This window comes from Bacillus rossius, chromosome 10, assembly GCF_032445375.1.
Source record: "Bacillus rossius redtenbacheri isolate Brsri chromosome 10, Brsri_v3, whole genome shotgun sequence".
Classification (NCBI taxonomy): domain Eukaryota; kingdom Metazoa; phylum Arthropoda; class Insecta; order Phasmatodea; family Bacillidae; genus Bacillus; species Bacillus rossius.
Window position 1 is genome coordinate 6,600,934 of NC_086337.1, and position 6,000 is coordinate 6,606,933.

Sequence of the window (6,000 nt, forward strand, 5' to 3'; positions counted from 1 at the left end):
TTGGAGACTATTAGTTTTTGGTAAATAAGTTGAGTAAGGATTAAAATGAAAGAATTTAAGCAGGGAAATGCATATTTTTTAAAGAATTAATTACTTTAAAAAAATAATTGTGTTATTATTGTACTCTAATAAATCTTTCACTTAGAGCTACCATTTTTCAGAATTACAGATTCTAGTTAACCTAGCAAACCTTTCACATAGTGATCATTTACCATGTTACTCAGGAGTTACCATTCTTAAGAATTACAGCTGATGGAAAGGGACATGGTTAATAGTAGGCCAGACAGCTTTAGAGTGCAGTTTAATTTTTTTACTTAAATTAATAATTATAAATGACAGGTCTGTAAGAAAATTTTCTATGCAAAATTACTAGCTCACTTAATATTAAATTAATGGTAGGAAGAGGGAGTGGTGACATGGAGTACATACCACAGGGGAGTGCCATGGGGCCCTTGCTGTTCATAATGAAAGATGTCTGGGAAAGCATGATGAGTAGATTAAAAAAAAAAAAAAAATAGCGGACAGTGAAGAAGGGAGTAGGGGTCTGGGGTTAACTGCTATGACACTAAAGGAGAGAAATAAAAGTCAATGAAAAGGCATCTTCCATGCTGGTGATAACCAGATATGGAATACGCCACAGGAATTTGGAACTCGTACCTAGCGATGGACATTTAAGAGTTATAAAGGTACAATACAATGTAGTGAGATAAGTGACAAATATCGGAGGAGAAACGATGACGGAAGAAGGAAGATGCATAGACCATCAGTGACGATGATGGAGCTTGTGTGGGACACACTGTAAAGGAGGAGAAAGAAATAATGGTGAAATAGGTTAAGGTAATTAAAGGGAGGGGATTTTGGAAAGCTGAGAGATAGGTAAAGGGCAGAGGGATCACATGTGGAAGATCCACAGGTTAGAATGCAATGGATTAGACAAAATCATATTACTGCATACAAATATGAAATTTGGTAGTTAAAGGGCCATTAAATATTCTGAGAATATTTTTTGGAGGATAGTCATTACCATAAAACTTGTTATATTGTTGACGTCGTCCGACCGACGACCATCCCTAAGCCCGACCTGCACCCGCCAGTATACTCTCCCGCTAACGGAACGCACCCCTGGCCGTGGCCCACCCGAGTCGAGCGAGCCACCGAGCCGAACGGCCAAACCAGACATTATTATTATAAAGCACACTAAATCCGAGTGGACTAGAGACGAACCACACCCATTCCCCCTCAAACAATTAATTACGAATTTTGCGACCTTAAAGTCTCTTCCAGACGCAGTCATTTAGTTTTTAACGTAATGAGGTCAAGCTTGGCGCGGCAGGGGCCGACATGCCACCGGACGCCATGCCAGTTCCGCAGTTCAACTCGACTCGCGGACCGGGACGGACCTACGTCCCACGGAGAGACCACAACCATTGTCTTCATCGCAAGTAACGTCCGGTAAATATAGTCATTTAGCATAAATCAAACCTTTTTCTATTCACCTCTCCGTGCGTGCCCGGTCCGTTTTTTACGGTTCAGGACCTAATCCGACCGCATAAACGTAAAGACGTCCCGCACCACACCTGGTGCGCAGGGTCGCTCTTCAGCATACGGCACGGGCCGTCTCCCGCAAACCACAGAACTTTTCTTAAGGCCACGCGCCTTCGCGCTGACCACAAACCCGCAAGGAAAACTTCGCCAAGTTTAGTGGCGGTGCGTGTACCACCCCAGTGGGCACGGCACCAGCGTAGAAACAATCGCTTACGGGACTGGCCGACTCCAGTCGCCCACAAACTCTGTGTGCCACGTCATTTGTGCGCGCCTAATTTTCATTAAGTGTACTTTGTTAACGTAACTTTGCGCCACGTCATTTGTGCGCGCCTAATTTTCATTAAGTGTACTTGTTAACGTAACTTTGCGCCACGTCATTTGTGCGCGCCTAATTTTCATTAAGTGTACTTTGTTAACGTAACTTTGCGCCACGTCATTTGTGCGCGCCTAATTTTCATTAAGTGTACTTGTTAACGTAACTTTGCGCCACGTCATTTGTGCGCGCCTAATTTTCATTAAGTGTACTTGTTAACGTAACTTTGCGCCACGTCATTTGTGCGTGCCTAATTTTCATTAAGTGTACTTTGTTAATGTAACTTTGCGCCACGTCATCTGTGCGCGCCTCTCTTGCACCAAGTGTACTTGGCTTGCATACTGTTACCCGAGAAACCAGTGCCACGAAACATTGAACATGTACCGGCCTGCACCTCGCAACGGACAAGTAGCCCTCAGGGGCATGTCTGTGCTCAGTAATTGTATGGTGTGACGTCAATCCCTTGAATAAAGGCACGTCGCTACTACGGCAATCCCACGCATTCTTCTTTAACGTAAATTCCCAGGCAAGACCGCCGACGGTTCTAGCGGACCACGCTGGGGCAACGAACCACGAACCCTCATTGGTTAGACACCGAGCTAGCCTGGCGCCCTCCCGGAACATAAAACGTTAATCAGACCAGCCACCCCGCTAGAACTCGCGCCCGGACTCGAACACGAGACCGCGGATGACGGCAAATGGCGCCCCTGCGTGTGGCAAAATTTTAAGCAAATAACGTGAAAATTGAGCAAACGGCAAGAAAACGGCCATCTTGGACGCACCAAGAGCGGCGGACAAAGGATCCATCAACCCCCATCCCCAGCGCTGACATTCCAGCAGAGCGTGCGACGCAGGCGAGCGACGTCACAGCCCAGCGGCCACCCCCAACCCCTCTCCACTTCCGCACCATCCCGCTTTCTCTTTCGCGTGAAGGGCCGAACACCCTCACCCCCCCCCCCCCCCCCCTCCGCTTCAATCCTCCACCCGTCCGCTTTGTGCGGCTGTCCGGGCGCTCTCGGCCATCGCCTCGCACACCCATCCGCACCCCCGCCCGCGCCGCGGCCATTCTCGGCCTCCGTTTTGTGCGGCTGTCCGGGCACCTGCCCAGCCGGCGAGCGCGACCCTGCCAGGGTGTCCAGCAATCGGGAAATTCCGGGAAGTACTGGAAATGTACTTGTTTGTGTAAATGCTCGGGATTGTGCGGGAATGTACGGAATATTTACGTGGAAAACGGGAAACTGGTGTATGGCAATGCACGATCGCTTATGCCCATGGGCTACCGTGCATAGACGCTATATAGGGCAAGAAAAACAATGCAGCAGTGCTATGATCACTTCTTTCCCGTGACTGTTCTATTGCTGCAGTGCAGCGCGAGCAAGAAGTATACAGCGCATGAGTGCCAGCCCCTATACAAATGTTATAGAATAGAGAGACAAAAGTAGTGCCAGCCAGACAATTTGGCTAGCGCGAAAAATAAAATACATTTCGTGCATGCGCAAAAGCGGTGTAATTCCAAACAAGCCAATATAATCAGAAAATGGCGCTTGTGCTGGCAGGAGCTAACATGGGTAAAACATTGAGATGTTCTGTAAAGTGCTGTTGGCTGCCCTGCATAGGCATTGTTCTTGACTCTGTGAAATGAACTTTCACTCGTTCGCCATATTTGTTTTGTTTGAATTTTACATTTCTAAACTGTGAAAAGTGATGTTTGCAGTAGGCATTTTGCGTTAAATTAAATGTTGTCCGTGAATTTGTTTACCGTTTGTATCTTATACTGTCGAATACGTACAGTTTTGTTGAAGGCCTAGTGAAGTATTGTGATGATACTTAAAAGAGGTTATGGAGAGGCCATGGCATGAAATGTTGGCGTAAATTTGTTCAGTTGTAGTGTCAGTTTATAATATATGTGACCTGTGTGTGCATAGACGTCTAAAAATAACTGTGCTGCAAAATTCGGCGAGGAGTAACAAGTACGTGAAAATAATAATTTTGCACTTTTTGTAAGATGGGTCGCGCAGGAAGGGGAAAGACTAAGTTCAAACACAGATGGACTGAAGAATTCAGCTGGGTTTCGCCATGCCCTACAGATATATACCTTGCACGCTGTACATTGTGTCGTGTCGTTTTTAAAGTCGATAGTATGGGCAGGCAAGCTGTAGTAAGCCATAGTAAGGGCATGGAACATAAGAGGGCATTGAATGACAAATTGAAAACTGTGTCAATTCGTTCATTTTCAACTCTAGCTAATAAGTGACAAAGTGAGGAAATGTGTTCCAGTGCTTCCACTCCTCAAACGTCTCACTCTACAAAGAATATTTGCATCCAAGATTTAAATGCATTAGATGTAAACTCAGATGTGCAGCAACAGGTGAGTAGTGTTAGTATGAAAGATTTTCTAGCAAAGGACAGCTGTACAAAAGCGGAAATTCTGTGGTGTTTGCAAACAGTAGTATCGCATGCTTCACTGAGAAGTGCAGCAAAAAGTGTGAGTTTGTTTACACTTATGTTCCCAGATAGCGAAATTGCTAAGGGTATGCAATTGCAGAAGTCGAAAACTTCTTATGCAATAGTGTATGGGCTTGGATATTATTTCCATGAAGAATTAATGCATGACGTAAAAAATGTTAATTTTTTTGTGGTGGGTTTTGACGAGTCTCTGAATAAAGTAGCCCAGCAACAACAGATGGATGTATCTCTTCGCTATTGGGACACTTCCAAGAATCATGTCACCACTAGATATTTGAATTCAGTGTTTTTAGAACACACTGCAGCATCTGACTTGTTGAATGGCTTGAAGGCTGCCTTGGAAGGTTTAGATCTAAATTATATCTTGCAGTTGTCAATGGATGGCCCCAACGTAAATTTAAAGTTGCAAAGGGACATGGCTAAAGAATTAAGACCAGGCAGAGAAGATCCTAAAATTCTTGATATGGGTTCATGTGGCCTTCATGTTATGCACAACAGTTTCAAAGCTGGCATCAAAGGAACTGCTTGGAATATAATTGAATTTCTGCGTGCTCTATACTATCATTTTAAAGATGTTCCAGCTCGCCGTGCAGATTTTGTAGAGGTTTGTGGCGAAAGAAATTTTCCATTGAAATTCTGTGGTATTAGGTGGCTGGAAAATGCTAATGTAGCAGCTAGAGCAATTTCAATTTTACCTGGAATTCGCAAGTATGTCACATGTGTTGCAGGAAGTAAGAAAGAACCAAAGTGTCATAGCTTCCAAATAATTGCTGCTTCAGTAAAAGACAAGTTGCTTCTAGCCAAGCTAACACTTTTCCAGTCTCTGGCCACAGAAATGGAACCATTTTTGAGGGACTTTCAAACAGATGCCTCAGTAGCACCTTTCCTTTACGAGGCAATTGTTTTTTTGATGAAAAACATTATGTTCAAGTTTGTGAAGAGGGACATTATTGAAAGTTGTCAGCTCATGGATATAGATGTAATGAAAAAAGAAAATCTTATTAGATGTGAAGAAGTAGATTTAGGATATGCTACACGACAGGCTCTTAGGAAATGTGATGGAGCCAACCAGAAAGAGCTCTTACTTTTTCGCAAAGATTGCAGAACTTGCTTTCAGCTTCTTGTGGCAAAAATTATGTTTCGGTCGCCACTTAAATTTCCACTCACAAAATCTTTGCAGTGTTTGAATCCTGCTGTTATAGCTGCTGGAAATGGTGACTGCTATCTTTCTTCAGCTTTGGAAATTTTAACTGAAGGCAATTTGATAGCAGGAATTAATACAGCAGATGATATTGCCAGAGACTACAAAGAATTTTGTAATGATGTACTCATCAAAACAGAGATGAAATCTTACAATAAGTCAGATACCCGTTTAGATTCTTTCTGGATGATGCTTCTTAGAGGTTCAAAGTGGGAAAAATTGAAATCTTTTGTGCAGCAACTGTTAATACTTTCACATGGAAACTCACACCTTGAAAGAGGTTTCTCGGTGAATACTGAATGCCTCATTGAAAATATGAATGAGGAATCACTCATCGCCCAGCGTTGTGTTTTTGATGCTGTTTCTGTAGCTGGTGGTGTAGAGAGAGTAGAAGTTACAAAAGCAATGATAAACTCTTACAGACAAGCCCATATGAGGTACAAACAAGCTCTTGAAAGAAAACGGAAAGAAGAAA